Source organism: Natrix helvetica, assembly GCF_964273705.1.
Source record: "Natrix helvetica genome assembly, chromosome: 6".
Taxonomy (NCBI): domain Eukaryota; kingdom Metazoa; phylum Chordata; class Lepidosauria; order Squamata; family Natricidae; genus Natrix; species Natrix helvetica.
This window is the reverse complement of record NC_138553.1, coordinates 31,561,866-31,577,881: the sequence shown is the minus strand read 5'-3', so window position 1 is coordinate 31,577,881 and position 16,016 is coordinate 31,561,866. Positions and strand designations below refer to the sequence as shown.

The 16,016-nt window shown below is 48.2% G+C and overlaps 1 protein-coding gene across 3 annotated transcripts in view; it reads left to right on the top strand.

Annotated features, from left to right (window-relative positions):
- Positions 1-48: 48 nt before the first annotated feature.
- Positions 49-16,016, top strand: part of MRTFA (myocardin related transcription factor A) — a 65,385-nt gene continuing 49,417 nt past the window's right edge. For all 3 annotated transcript variants that reach the window (XM_081958361.1, XM_081958360.1, XM_081958359.1), the window contains exon 1: positions 49-115. The gene's annotated coding sequence lies outside the window, so the exon portion shown is untranslated. The remainder of the gene's footprint in view (positions 116-16,016) is intronic.

Below are 16,016 nucleotides of genomic sequence, written 5' to 3'. Positions count from 1 at the left end.
CAGAGTGAAGCTGTTGCCAATGAACTACAGGAACTTTCCTTGCAACCCGAGCTGACTGTAGGCCTCCATCCTGGCCGGAACCCCAATCTTCCTCCTCTTAGTGAGAGGAAGAATGGTAAGTGAAACAGTAACGCCTGCCATAATGAATGTTTTTGCACAATGCTTTTCAATTTCTTAGAATACATATGGACACCTCCATCTTAGCAGGTGCAATATAACCTATCCTAAAGTAGTGTCTGTTTCTGTTCTAAGTTAAGAAAGGTTATGTTAATTGGTATTAGGAGATCAAAACTGAATAAAGCTTTTACATAGGGACATGATCCTGTATCTTGTAGAATGTTTACACTCATCTATGTTATTGATTATATAGGCAAACTGAGTAGCAGATCATTAGCTAGAAATAGTTGCATTTATGATTTTATTTATATTTAACTAACCATAGAATACAATGTGGTCTCTTTGGATGGGCTTCATGTCCTGTGTGAACTTAAAACATCTAGTATGTAAGCTGTGGTTCACAGCAGAGTAGCCCTCAGGATGTTACTAAAATACAAATCTCTTTTAGAAACTGCTGCAAAAATTAGTACTATGCACAAAGATTTTATACAGGATCAGGAAAGCTGAGGCTGAGAGTGAACAAAGACTTGCAACAAATGTCAAAAATAATTTTTAAAAAAGTATATTCAACTTGTGTGAAACAAGAAAAAAGTAGAGGAAATGATTGATCCACTAATGGATGACGATGGGCAGAAGGAGAAAGTGGAACTTCTTAAGTCATTCTTTGTATCTGTCTTTATACAAAAGGAAAAACATTCTAACCTATAAAATCAGTGTTGTAAAGGACATATTAATCAAGTCAAAACAGGCAAGAAAATGGCAAGACAACAGGAACTACTCCAGATGAATTCAGATCACGAGGATCAGATAAATTACATCTCAGAGTTATGAAGGAGCTGGCAGATGTGATCTTAGAACTACTGAACCATATCTTTCAAAGATCCTGGAGCACTGGGACTAGCTAGAGGACTAGCAAAGAAAAGCATGCAATGGAGTACATCCATGTTCTGTATTAGGCCCAGTAATTTTCAATATCTTCATAAACAATTTAGATGGGTTAAGAGGGGTTAACTCATCAAATTTGCAAATGACACTAAGCTGGGACACTAGCTGTGCCAAGGGAACCTAGATGACACCAAGGGAATAGACAACACTCCAGAAGGATCTTGACAGACTTGAACACTGGGATCTATCCAACAAAATGCAATTCAGTGGTGAAAAAGGTTCTACACATAGGCAAGAAAAACCAAATGCACAAGTGTAGACTGCATGGTTCCTGACTCAATAGCAGTAACTATGAGAGGGATCAAGGAGTCCTAGTGGACAACCACTTAAATATGAGCCAGCAATGTTCTGCTGCTGCCAAGAAAGCCATGCAGTCCTAGACTGCATCAGCAGAGGGCTAGTATCAAGATCACATCAAGTGATCACATCAAGGGATTTTAATCTGCCGTCGATGGGAGAAGCGTCTGAGGGGGTTCGGGAGTTCATGGCTTCCATGACAGCCATGGACCTGACCCAGTTAATTCAGGGCCCTACTCACGAGGGAGGCCACACCCTGGACCTTGTTTTTGTCTCTGGCCAGTGGACGAGTGATCTGGGAATAGGGGATCTAGACACTATTCCCCTGTCATGGTCGGATCACTCACTTCTCCGGCTGGACTTCCCTGGTGCTACCCCCCGCCGCGAGGAGGCGGAACTGGAAGGTATTAGATGGTTCCGCCCCAAGCGCCTGATGGAACCGGATAGGTTCCAGACGGAACTTGGGCCACCTCCTGTGGACCTGACCCGCCCCCGAGTAGAGGACCTGGTAGTCGCATGGAATAGTGCGGCTACCGGGGCCCTAGACCGGGTGGCGCCTTTGCGGCCTCTCCTGCGGCGAAGAACCACCCTGGCACCTTGGTTCACCGAGGAGCTAAGGGTTATGAAACGCCACAAGAGACGCCTAGAGAGTCGTTGGAGATCCTCCCGTTCCGAATTTGACCGAGCACAGGCACGAGCCTATTTGAAGACGTACCTTGTGGCACTAAGAGCGGCCAAACGTCAACATTGCGCTGCTCTTATTGCGTCTGCAGATAACCGCCCTGCCGCCCTGTTTCGGGTGACCCGCTCCCTCTTGTTTGAGAGACCACGGGAAGCCCCTTTACAGGGCAGAGCAGAGGAGTTTGGGAATTATCTACAGGACAAAGTCGCTCAAATCCGGATGGGATGGACCCCTTTCAGTGGTTCAGTAGAGACGCCCGTTGCGAGTCTTGAGGGACCGCTTTGGGAGGAGTTTGACTCGGTTGCCATCGAGGATTTGGACAGGTTGCGTGGACGTCTGCGACCCACCACATGTTTATTGGACCCGTGTCCCTCCTGGCTTGTACTGGCATCCTGGGAGGTCACGCGTGACTGGCTCCTGGGCCTGGTGAACGCCTCGTTGGGTGAGGGGTCTCTACCGGCCGCCTTGAAAGAGGCGGTGGTGAGGCCCCTGCTCAAGAAGCCTTCCCTGGACCCAACGGACCTAGTCAATTATCGTCCAGTCTCCAACCTTCCTTTTTTAGCGAAGGTTGTAGAGAGTGTGGTAGCACAGCAGTTCCCACGTCACCTGGAGGAAAATGATTATCTAGACCCGCGCCAGTCCGGCTTCCGACCCGGGCACAGCACGGAGACGGCCTTGGTCGCATTGGTTGATGATCTCTGGAGGGCCAGAGATAGGGGTTGTTCCTCTATCCTGGTCCTATTAGATCTCTCGGCGGCGTTCGATACCATCGACCATGGTATCCTGTTGCACCGGCTAGAGGATGGATGGCAACCGACTAAAACTCAACCCTTCCAAGACGGAGTGGCTGTGGCTTCCGGCCTCCCGGTTCAACCAGGTGCTTCCATCTCTGGCCATCGGGGGCGTCCAACTAGCCCCCATGGAACAGGTGCGCAATTTGGGCGTCCTCCTGGATACCCGGCTGTCCATGGATAACCATGTAACAGCCGTGGCAAGGGGGGCGTTCCATCAGGTTCGCCTGATGCGCCAATTGCGCCCCTTATTGGACCGGGATGCCCTACGCACAGTCACCCATGCGCTAGTGACGTCTCGCCTGGATTACTGCAATGCTCTCTACATGGGGCTTCCCTTGAGATGCACTCGGAGACTACAATTGGTCCAGAACGCGGCCGCGCGGGTGATTATGGGGAGGACTAGATACTCCCCTGTAACACCTCTCCTGCGCGAGCTGCACTGGCTGCCTGTGGTCTACCGAGTGCGTTTCAAGGTTTTGATTATGATCTTTAAAGCGCTCCATGGCACAGGGCCTAGTTATATGCAGGATCGCATCCTGCCCCACACATCCCTACGACCAATTCGCTCACACAGAGAGGGACTTCTCCGGGTGCCGTCCGCCAAACAGTGCCGGGGGGCGACACCCAGGAGCAGAGCCTTCTCTGTGATGGGCCCAGCCCTATGGAATGACCTCCCCCGTGACATCAGGATGATTTCCGATCTCCGCTCCTTCCGTGTACAGCTGAAGACCCACCTCTTTCAATTATCCGGCCTGGCTCAATCGCAATCGTAATTTTCCCATTCCTCCAAACTGTTTTTAAATTGTTCTTAAATATTAATTTTATTGGGTTTTTACAATTGGGGTATTTTAAAGCAGATTTTTAACTGTCTATTGATGTAATTTGCTTCCTCCTCCGTGTATGTATGTGTGTTGTGTATGTATGTACGTTTGGTGTTATTATATATGTTTCATGTTATATGCTCCATTGTACGCCGCCCCGAGTCCTACTTGGAAAGGGAGCGGCTAATAAATCCAAATTTATTATTATTATTATTATTATTAAGTGTTGGCTGCTTTATATTGCTTTGATAAAAACCACACTTGGATGTGTCCAGTTTTGGCCACCATGATACAAGTAAGTTATTGAGACTTTAGAAAGAATATAGAGAAGAGCAATAATGATGAGTAGGAGATTGAAAGCTAAAACATATAAAGAATGGTTGCAGGAACTGGATATGTTTAGTCTAACGAAGAGGAGGACTAGAGGTGACATGATAGCAGAGTTCCCATATTTTAGGGGCTGTCACAGAGAAGAGAGGGTCAATCTGTTCTTCAAAGCACCTGAGGGCAGGACAATAAATAATGGATGGAGACTTAGGAAGGAGAGATCCAATTGAGAACTAAGGAAAAATTTCCTGACAGAATAATTAATCAGTGGAACACCTTACCTTCAGAAGCTGTGGGTGCTCCATCGCTGGAAGTTTTAAAGAAGAGATTGGATAGTCATTTGTTTGAAAAAATATAAAGTCTCCTGCTTCAGAAGAGAGTTGAACTAGAAGACCCCCGAGGTCCCTTCCAACTGTGTTATTCTGTTACACTCTGATCAGATTTTCAAGGAAGTAAGACTTCTATCAAAATAATTGTGTACCTTTTCTTTTGTGGGTCTCTTCTCTAACTTTATCTAACCTATATAGAATGAGATTTTAATAACCACATTTTATGGAGAAAATAATGAGATCCTTCTGTATGTGATTTTTGTTGTACCTGTATTTTACTGTATCAATATATTTTATTCTGCAATATTAAGTACAGTGAAGATAAGGTCTGATGTTAGCTCTTGAGTGTAGTTAACTTTATGTACCGCACTTGGAAGCTTTTAACAATTACTAAAGAAAATCAAGTGTCTTGTCTGTTTACTTAGCTCCCTAGATGACAGTTACCAAGTAATTTTATGGGCAATAATGTGAAAGAGCCAATTTGATATAATAGTTAAGGCGCACCAAGCTAGAAACTGGGAAACCCAAGAGTCAATGCTAACTTAAAGGCCTCCCCCCCAATTTATTGAATGTTTAATATTTACAACAAATATTATAAATTAAACTATTTTGCACATTTGTAAATTGGTATTCAGAATAGGTAAAGGAACAGTCTCACTTTTTTATATTGCCCCACAATTGAAATTCTTTTTAAAAAAATTAAATATATTTCTATTGCAGTTGCATGGCTGTTCAGTATTTCACAGATGTAAATTCAGACACATTTGTAATACTGTTATTCTATCTCAATCACTCCCTATTTTATTTTAAAAGTTATTGTTTACCTGCTGAATACTTTTACTCAACTATATGCCTCAGTTTAAATGGAAGGAAAGAATCTTATTTCTGATTATATATATTCAATTTACTAATAATTTAAAATATACTTCATCAACTATAATATATTATAAATTCTTATATTACTGTTGTTTGAAAAAATAGATGCTTATATTTACTATTATTTTGTATATATTATACCCACACACTTACTATTTACGGACTGGAGAACGGATTTTTAATTCTCAACAATGACAACTATAGTAATGCAATGAAAATGTTAATAAACATTTAATTAAAAGATAGAATTTAATATTCATTCAAATGTTATGCCTGTGTGCAGTATTAGTTGTGGAACAATATATGATTTTTTGAAGCTGAAAGCTACAGTGTGTAATCACTATAATAAAACATGTAATCTAGGTATCTAGATTTACATTAGCAATATTTTATGGTTTTTATATTAGAATAATTTTTCAGTTGAGACCTTAAAATTGCTATGTGGAAAACAGCTATAATGGGAATGGATGTGTAGTAGTTTTTCATTAGCAGTAGTATTTATATTTTAGATGTAATAATTTTCCTTTTAATTTCAAATGTTGATGTAAATAATTGATGGTACTGTTGAGGTTAAGTACATTGTTTAAATTCTTTTGATATTACCAAATTAAATCTGGATAATAGCTTTTTTCTAAAATATTGTTTTTTCCGTTTAAAATTTTGTTCTGTAGGATATTTAATTAAATTATAACATTTTAAATTTTAGTGTATATGAAAGAGCCCTTTTTCTTATGCAGTTGGCTGAAATGGAAAGATTGACTATTTTGATTAAAGAAAAGTATATAAATGCTTTTCTTTTCACATGGAGACCGCTTCTGAAATTTGTACTTGAAGTGGAAAATAATTAAACTTTGACTTTGGGTTTTACCAATTAGACTGATATCCTACCGGTTCACACCAGTTCGGGTGAACCGGTAGTGGTAATTGGGCCTGGGTTGCCGAAACGGTAGGGACAGCAGGCTGGCCATGCCCCCAAACTGGTTCCCCACCCGCCTGATACTCGCTCGCCCCATCTGACGCTCACTGGCTCGCTTGATGCTCACCCTGCCCTATATATGCCTTCGCCGCATGGCCCACCCGCCAGCTACATGCTTCGCCAGTCGTCTCTGCGCCTCGCCTGCTCTGATCAGCTCACCAAAGTAAGCATGGCACCTACTTGCCTTGGATCGGGGCCCGGGGCCCCAAGGACGCGGCATTCCCTGAGACCCGGGAGCCACCGCCCTCTCACTGCTTGCCTCAGCCGGGTTGGGGAATGTGCCATTCCCCGGCTCTAGCCTTGTCCTCTCGCCATGCCCTCTTGCCTCCCCGCCCTCCCTATGGCCCCAACCCTAGTCCCGCTCTTCCACCTCTTTCTTCGGGCAGGCTACTTACCTTCCATGGCAGCTGGTCCAGTGTGTGTCAGACAGCAAGCTGACCGGAGCTGGGAAGCAGCTGGCTGGCAAAGGAGCCTCCCAGCTACCTCTTTGAGAGCTGCTCGCTTCCAAAGCCAGCCGCTGGCCACACTCATCTCATGGACAGAGCCCGGCCGGCCTGGTGGCTCTGCTCAGCACGCCAGCAAGAGTGGGGTGCTCCAGCTGCACCCATGGGGAAGGCTTGTCAGAGGCAAGAAGGGGCACTCCTCCTGCGGCCATTGCAGAAGCCGCCCACCAGGCCAGGCCTGCAGCTCAATCAGGCAATGGCCACAGCTGCTGCCTGCTCCTTTTGTCTGCTCAGCCGGGGGGGAGCGGCGACGGCACCGGTCAGGCCGCTGGCTCTCAAAGAGGTGGCTGAGAGGGTTCTTTTCCACCCAGCCGCTGGCTGCACAGTGCTGAAAAGTCCTCCAGTGGCTGCCACCATTTTCGCACATGCACAGCTTTCTTTTCACCAGGCCTTCTCACCTCTGATGGGCCTTCCCTGTGGCCGTCGCAGAAGCTTCCCGGGCAAAGTGTTCACTGCCTCCCCAGGCTGCCGCCCGCTCCCTTTGTCCACCGGTTAGGTTGCCGACTCTCAAAGAGGTGGCTGAGAGGGTTCTTTTCCACCCAGCTGCTGGCCACCAAAAAGTCCTCCTGTCGCTGCCGCCATCTTCACACATGCATAGATTTCTTCTCACAAGCTGAGATTTCTATGAAGAAATAACAGTCTTATGGAAGAATTTGGGGTGGGGTTATGTGATCAAATATTCATACTAGATCAGTGGCCCCCAAACTTTTGGGCACCAAGGACCAGTTCCATGGACTGGAAGGGGGTGTGGTTTCGTGTGCTGCCTGCATCCCACGGATGGGGCTTCACTTGTTTGTGCGGCTCAGGTTCTGGCATATTGCGGCCTGATGCCGGTCCACAGACAGGGGGGTTGGGGATCCCTATACTAGATGATTTCGCTTTATTCAAATGTTAGATATGATAAAGCCCACAATAACATGATTCCTAATTGTTAATTTTCCTGAATTATGCAATTCTTTTGTATTGTTTAAAACTTTCCTGTGTTTATAATTTCATTGATAAGTAATTCAGTTAATTTTGGTAGTTTAATTTGGCATACTTATACATATTTTATATATTAGGGAGTAGCTGGCGACGAGTGGTTTCTAATACTGTAGGCTAGATTTCTTATTAATACTTTAAAAAAACACTCACTTTTTAACTCACAACTTTTGCTGTCATTTACAATCAATCATCATATATTGTTTTTACTTTTCATTCCCAGCATTTCTTTAGTTAACTGAAGCAGTAATCTTTCATCTACCCCAAGGCCCCCAAAGCTCTGATTATTATCAGTTTTGGTCTGATTTTGATTATTTCACATTCCTGGCAATTTGACTCTCTGGTCACACATCAAATCAGGTTGGCTAGAACTTGCAGTAGCTTGTTAATCTGCGTGGACATATCAACTAAGCAGTTTTTACTGTGAAGAAAAATACATTTGGGAGAAACTCAGTTTAAAGAAATTTGTGGAATTTTAGTCTTGGGGCAGATGAACTTAATGGTAGAGGGCAATGGGGAGTTTTCCTGTACACCGCTTGGAGAGTCCAAGCAATGGGTTAATTCAGTCTGCTTGCCCTTAGGACTGAGGAACTATTTTTCCTTTAGCCACACCTCCTCCTGGTGTGATCAATCCCCCAGAATTCTTCCTCAGTCAGCCCGTTTGGACGTAATTAGCTAGAGCTCTGAGCTGAATTAATCCTTTTTTGGCTTGGACTCTCTATTTGCGTTTTATTTCTCTTTCCTAACATTTCCCCAACTTCGTGAGACGTTTTTCTCCTCATCGCTGCGCTTTTCTCCAGCAGAATTTACATTTGAAGGCCAGGAGGTAAGCTGGAAGGTGGTGGGGGGGTGCCCCTCAGCCGATCCTTATGGGACGGCTTCGGAGGCCTGCCGCTTGTCGTTTAAAACGGCGCGGCTGCAGCGGCGAGGTTCCTACGTTCCCAGGCCCCTCGTTTGTTATTTTAGACGAAGTTTTTTTCATTCCCCGGCCTGCTAGAGGACCTCTGCCGCAGGGAGGAGTGAGCGATCGTCGCCATTCGAGGCGCGTTCGCTCCTCGCTCTCCCTTAGCCCCACGCTGTTGCGGCGGCCATTTTAGGCGTGAAAAAAGTGCGCCCAGCCATGGCCGCCATTTTGCATCAGCCTCGTTATCAGGAGACCGCTGGAGGTGGCAGGGCCTAGCAAGGGTTTCTCAGGCTGGGATCACCACCTCCATCCTTTTGCCTATTTTTGCGAGCGGTGCTGGTTCCTGGGCCATACCAACGGTCATTATACCGGCTCAGGGAGGAGGCCTAAGTAAGCGCAGGCCAAAGCATTTTTCTAGTCATTCTCCTCCCTGCTTCTCCTGCGGAGCCTTGCGCCTCGGTGCAGGCCCCAATCCTACCCCTGGGCCTCTGACTGGTATTAAGCATGGGATATTTCATACGTATTGACTCAATTACTGTGCATGTAGCAATTTTGACAAATCTTTTTGTTTTGTTCCCCTTGCAGCAACCAGTCTCTCTCTCTAACTTCTGCCTTGTCATAGCCTTGCTCCATCTTGTGTGGTCATTGACTATGGACCTGCCTAGTCCCCCCGATTCCCAAGATACTAGGCCGAGCCTCTCTCAGGCCCCTAGCAAGGGTTCCTCCTCATCGGGGAGTGGGGGTGCGGGCAAGAGTGGTGGGGGTAGTTCTGGGAAACAGCGTTCCAGAACCCCTTCCGTGGCTGAGGCCAAGGATGCTGAAAGGCGCCAGCGGCCCCTTGACAAGCAGTTTGAGAAGGCCAGACGCCAGGCAGACAGGGAGCAGTCCCACTCAGGAATCCCTCCCTCCCGGGAGGATCTCCAAATGGTCCTTGCCGAGGAGGTGGAGTCCCAGGACCTATCCCCAAATAGGTCATTTGCAGAGCCGGCTTCCCTGGCACCCTCTTGGGCCTGTGAGCAGGCCCCTCCCCCTGGGGATGCTAGCATAGATGATATGCAGGGTGAGGCTTCACCCCCCCTAGAGGAGGGTTTGGATCCTGATTCTGACTCAGAGGAATTATCTCCCCGCATGCAGGAGCTGATGGCCCGTGCCATTGCCAAGGGCATCATGAAGGCCATGAAATTTAAGAATCCCACTGCAGTGGCCCCAAGGGGTCCCAAACCCGATCAGGCAGCTCCCCCTCCAAGCAAGCGTGCTCGCCATCCTTCCCTGGAATCCTCGGTGGTCAGCGAGGCCTCTGCCATTGAGGACCCTGACCCGGAGGTGCTAGGTCTCTCGGATGATGAGGACCTCCCCCCTGAAGCGCCCGCCTTTGCGGGTCTGTTCAAGCCCAGCCTTTTCAAATCTGTCCTCCACAAGGTCAAGGCTGCCACCAGGGTGGGGATCAAGCCCAAGCCGGCCGCGCCGGCGGCGGATGCCACTCCGGCTAATCCCAATGCGGTCATGTTTGATGTCCCAGCACCCCAACAGGAGCTGGTTCCGGTCCCGGGGCTGTTTCTCGACCTAATCCAGTGCCAGTGGGCTCAACCAGCCACGCAGTCCTCTCCCAGTGGGGTAGATAGGAAGCTTTATACTATGGAGCCAGTGCTGGAGGACCTTCTGGCCCTTCCCACTGTCGACCCGCCCATCGCTGCACTCACTTCTAACTCCTCCCTACCGGCCGACCTCCTGGAAGGCCTTAAGGCGGAGGACAAGAAGGCGGAAAAGGCGTGCCACAAGACCCACCTGGCGGCTGCCTGGGCTATTAGGGCCTCTTCATCCGCCTCCTTTTTCAATAGGGCTTCTGTGATCTGGCTACGCGAGCTCCTAACCAAGCTCCCGGCGGGAGAGGTCCGCCTCCACCAGGACGTGTCTAAAATAATCGCGGCTTCCCAATACGCCGCTGACGCTTCCCTTAACGCCACTAAATTCGCCTCCAGGGCATTCGGCTCTAATATCACTTCTCGCCGGTTGATCTGGCTCCGCCATTGGCAAGCGGACCAGAAAAACAAGTGGAAGCTGGCTTCCGCCCCCTTCAAGGGGTCCAAATTATTTGGCGAGTCCCTGGATCCTCTCCTCATCGAGTCCAAGGACAAGAGGAAGATCCTCCGTTCTCTAACCAAGAAGCAGGAACGTAAGACAGCTCCCTATTCCAGGAGGCAGTCCTTTCGTGCCTCCGAGCCTTCCACCTCTGCCTCTTCCTTCTCTCCCTCCAATAGGTCCTTCGGTCAGCAGGGCGACAGGTCCCAGGACAGGGCGCCCTTTCGGGACAGAGGCAGGCAGCAGTTCGGCTTCCGCAAGTATAACCGCGGTGGGGCCTCCAACAGGCCGTTCCGTAAGTCAAAGTGACTGCCCGAGCACGGCGCCCATCGGGGGTCGGCTCCAGCTGTTTGCCTCCCATTGGGCCCAGACAACCGAGGATGCTTGGGTTCTGCAGATAGTCAGGGAAGGCCTCTCCCTGGAGTTCCTGTCCCTCCCCCCCCGGACCTTCATCCGGTGCCCCGTCCCATCCTGCCCTCAAAAGAGGGAGCGTATGGACCAGGAAGTCAGACATCTCCTAGACATCAGGGCCGTGGAACCCGTTCCCCAGGGCGAAGAGGGGAGGGGGTTTTACTCCATCCTCTTCCTGCTGCCAAAGAACTCAGGGGGGTGGAGAGCCATCTTGGACCTCAAAAACCTCAACAGGAACATCGCCTACCGGAGGTTCAAGATGCAGTCACTGCAGACCATCCTGGCGGGGATTCGACAGGGAGATCTCCTCACATCTATAGATCTCAAAGAGGCATACCTCCACATTCCCATCCGTCCACAGCACAGGAAGTTCCTGCGCTTTTATTATGCAGGTCGCCACTTCCAGTACAAAGCTCTCTCATTCGGCCTCTTGTCCGCTCCTCGGACGTTTACCAAAGTTCTGGCGGTAGTGGCGGCCCAGCTAAGATGCAGGCCCATAAGGCTCCAGTGCCACCTGGACGACATCCTTATCCAGTCGTCGTCCAGGCAGCAGGCCCTGCGGGATCTCCAAACCACTATGAGATCCCTCAGAAATCACGGCTTCACTCTAAACATAGAGAAGAGCCATCTCACTCCAACAAACAGACTTGTACACCTGGGGGCGGTGATAGATACCAACTTGTGCAGGGTTTTCCTCTCCCAAGACAGGTTGGACGGTCTAAGGTCCATGACCCACAAGGTGATGAGCTTGAGGCAGGCTCCAGTGGTCCTTCTGTCGCAGCTGCTGGGAAAAATGATCTCCTGCATTTCCATCGTGCCGTGGGCCCGCCTGCATTCCAGGGCTCTTCAGTGGCTGCTGCTGCCGCACCAGAGGGCATCCAGGAGCAACTCTCCCAGACCGATTCGAGTTCTGCCGGAAATGAAGAGGTCTCTCCGCTGGTGGGTGTCTCCGGCCATCCTCAAGGGCCACCTATTCAAGGAGCCCGAGAGGTTAATCATCACCACAGACGCCAGCCTCTCCGGCTGGGGAGCCCACATGGGTTCCCTGGTTGTCCAGGGCAAGTGGTCCCAAGTGGAAACCAGTTACAGCATCAACCTACTGGAACTGAGAGCTGCTCGCCTGGCCCTGCGCCATTTCAGCCGGTCCATCCATCGTCAACATGTGCTTCTGATGACGGACAATGTGGCCACCAAGGCCCACATCAACCGCCAGGGTGGCACCAGATCCAGAGCACTGATGAGAGAGGCGGAGTCCCTGGGCCGCTGGGCGGAGCGCCACCTGGAATCTCTCCGCTCCGACCACATCTCCGGAGTGGACAACACACAGGCAGACTGGTTGAGCAGGACAACCATAGATCCTGCGGAGTGGAAACTGGACCCTCGCCTGTTCCACCAGATGTCCAACAGATTCGGAAATCCGACCGTAGACATGTTCGCATCCAGGGACAACAAGCAGCTCAACCGCTTCTACTCCCAGTTCTTCACCCCGGGGGCGGAGGGGACAGATGCACTGCGTTGCAAGTGGCCCCGCGAGCTACTGTATGCCTTCCCGCCCCTGCCTCTCCTTCCTCAATTCATTTCCAAAGTCATCGCAGAGGGAAGTTCTCCTCGTGGCCCCACACTGGCCCCGCAGGTCGTGGTTCGCCGACCTTGTCCACCTGTCGGTGTCTCCTCCATGGCGCATCCCTCCGGACCAGATCTCCCTCAGCCAGGGGGCCGTGGTTCACCCAGAGCCCCAGTGGCTCCAGTTGGCCGTCTGGCACTTGAGGGGGACCAACTGAAAGGCGAAGGCCTGTCAGAGGAGGTAGTGAACACCATTCAGGCGGCGAGACGCCCTTCAACCACCAGAATTTATGATGCGTCTTGGGCCGCATTCGCAAAGTGGTGTGAGGAGCTGCTCATCGAGCCTACGACCGCGCCTGTTTCCAGAGTCCTTGACTTTCTTCAAGCGGGACTCAACAAGGGCCTGGCCCCGAACACCCTTCGACGCCAAGTGGCGGCCTTGTCCACCGTCTGGTCGGGCGACCATCTTTTGCCTCTCAGCAAAATCCCGAAGGTGAGACTCTTCCTCAAGGGCGCCTCTAACCTTCGCCCTCCCACCGTTCATCGCTACCCTACTTGGCAGCTGTCCGTGGTCCTACGGGCCCTCTCCGGCCCTCCATTCGAGCCTCTATGCACTACTTCTCTTCGATTCCTGACGCTGAAGACGGCCTTCTTGATTGCCATCACGTCCGCCCGCCGGATTTCGGAACTGGCGGCTCTGTCTGTTCGCCAGGACTTGTGCGTCATCCACCCTGACAGGGTCATTTTGAGGCTGGACCCGACCTTTACCCCCAAAGTAAACTCATGGTTCCATAGAGCGCAAGACATTGTGTTGCCAAATTTCTGTCCTCATCCGTCGCATCCCAGAGAGCGTTCCTGGCACAATCTTGATGTCAGGAGGGCCCTGAAGGTTTACATCGCTCGCACTGCGGAGTTCAGGAAGTCAGAGGCTCTCTTCCTCTCCTTCCAGCCTGGTTCCCTAGGGAAGAAGGTCTCTTCCTCCACGATTGGCAGGTGGCTTCGTGCCTGCATTGCGACAGCCTATGAAAGCCAATCCAAAGCCGTTCCGCGCGGCATCACCGCACACTCCACACGAAGTGCTGCTACCTCGGCGGCCTGGGCCACCCAGGCCTCAATCCTGGACATCTGCAGGGCCGCTACGTGGTCCTCTCCTTCTCCTTTTGTGCGACACTATAAATTGGACATTTTCGCCTCAGCTGAGGCGTCCTTCGGCAGGCGTGTGCTCCAGGCGGTTGCATCAGAGACCGAATCCCGGGAGCCTTCTTCTGCCCACCCAGATGGACAATAACTTGGGTATGTCCCATTGCTTGGACTCTCCAAGCAGTGTACAAGAAAATGACCATTGGCTTACCTGAAGGGTCCTTTTCTGTACACCGCGGGAGAGTCCAACCCACCCTGGCTCTCAAGGCCGGGATTCGGGTTCTTCGTGTCAACAGTACATCATCTTGGACGCTTCGCTCCGTCCGCACGAACTGACTCCTTCTAAGAATTCTGGGGGATTGATCACACCAGGAGGAGGTGTGGCTAAAGGAAAAATAGTTCCTCAGTCCTAAGGGCAAGCAGACTGAATTAACCCATTGCTTGGACACTCCCGCGGTGTACAGAAAAGGACCCTTCAGGTAAGCCAATGGTCATTTTCTCTCAACTATTCACTGTTTAGCACTATTATCAAACATGGCAGAGAAATTCTGGCTATGTTCTTGAGATGCCTATATCGGCAATTCTCACTTACCAACTACCTTGTTTAGCAACCATTCAGACTTAACAATGGTTCTGAAAAAAATAACTGCACTTGCAACCGATGCCTGCATTGACAAATTTTGCAGTGTCTCAGTCACATGATTGCAATTACAGCCAGTGCATGTCCATTTGTTCTTCTCCCCACTCTTGCAGAGCAGAGAGATGAGAGAGGAAGGGATTACAAGTGAGCAAGTAGGTGCACATTACGGTAATGTGCTGGCACTGGCAGCTATGAATGGGATACCCCAACCGTCCAATGTACTCTGCATAATGTGCCTGCTTATTCTCTTGTAATTCCTTCCTCTCCAATCTATCTGCAAAGAGAGAGAAGAAAAAAAAAACCAAGCCATTTCTATAGGCGATGTCTCCTGTGCTGACCCATTTCCTCCTTCCCTGTTATCACTTTGCTTGCTTTGCATTTGTTCAGTTTCATTTTGCATGTAACCACAAAAAAGGAAATTAACTGCTGGATACTCATTGATTACCGGTGAAATGTCAAAAGCTTCATTATTTCAAATACTACTAGTTGCCTCACTGAACTACATGTGAATAATCAGTTGATCTTGTTTAGGCCTGGAAGTTAAGCAAGATTGGGCCTAGTTGTTAGTAGGATGTCACATTACTTAGGAATAATAGTTTAGATTGGTAAATTAAAATAATTGTGTTCAAAAGCAGAAGCATTTTCCTTTTGGTCCCATGAAAAAATTCATGTATATATGCATTAAGTTTTAATAACATATAATAAATGTGGCATTTTAGGATTTTTGAATAGACATAACTTGGATAAAATGTACATATTTTTCACACATGGTAAAAGGTAGTTCTCAGTGTTAGCCAAGACAATTTTTGCATAGCTAAGAAATTTGAACTCACATTGCATAGCCGCGTATAGACTCATAGCACAGTCTTGATCCAACAGCAAGCATTCAGCTTCAGTTGGTTATGTTTAAAATGGGTATAATATTGGTTCTTATTTAGGTAAACATGAAATTTATAGAACATATAGCAAATTAAAAATGCAATTGTAAGTTGTAGTATCAGTCATTGAAATCAAAGAATATTACCATGTTAGATGATAGCCATGACCCAGAATCACTCAAGTATTTGAATTAAGGCCTGTCATACTTCTTGTGAGATAAGCGGCTATATAAATTAGATAGACAGATAGACAGACATGTAATTATTTCAATACCTTTAGCAAAGAGAACAAGTTCTAATTGATCTCAAGACATGGACTGGAAAAAATGGGTAAAACGGACCTATGTTATTTTGAAAAACTCTGTTATTTAGAATACTCTGAGACAAATTTAGCAGAGAGATTTCAGTCTATTGTCAAAATATGTTTGTAGTTTTAATGCTCTCCCAATTTATTCACTTAATTTACGAAACAAAACATCTTCCTTATGAAAACCAAACATAGCTACATCAGAGTATACTGAGTGTTTCTGTATATAATAAACCTAGTGTTGTAACTTACTTAGATCATCTCATGTTCTGCCAAAGAAAGATTTGCATGAGCAAAAACTCTTGATCTTTTTTATTAAATTGATATGTGAATCAAGATATTTTTGCCCTCTGAAAATCAATGCCAAATGAAATGGAAGTGAATTATTCAAGTAAATTTTTTAGCCTGGTCTACTGAATTGTAATTATTTTTAACATGGTCAGAAT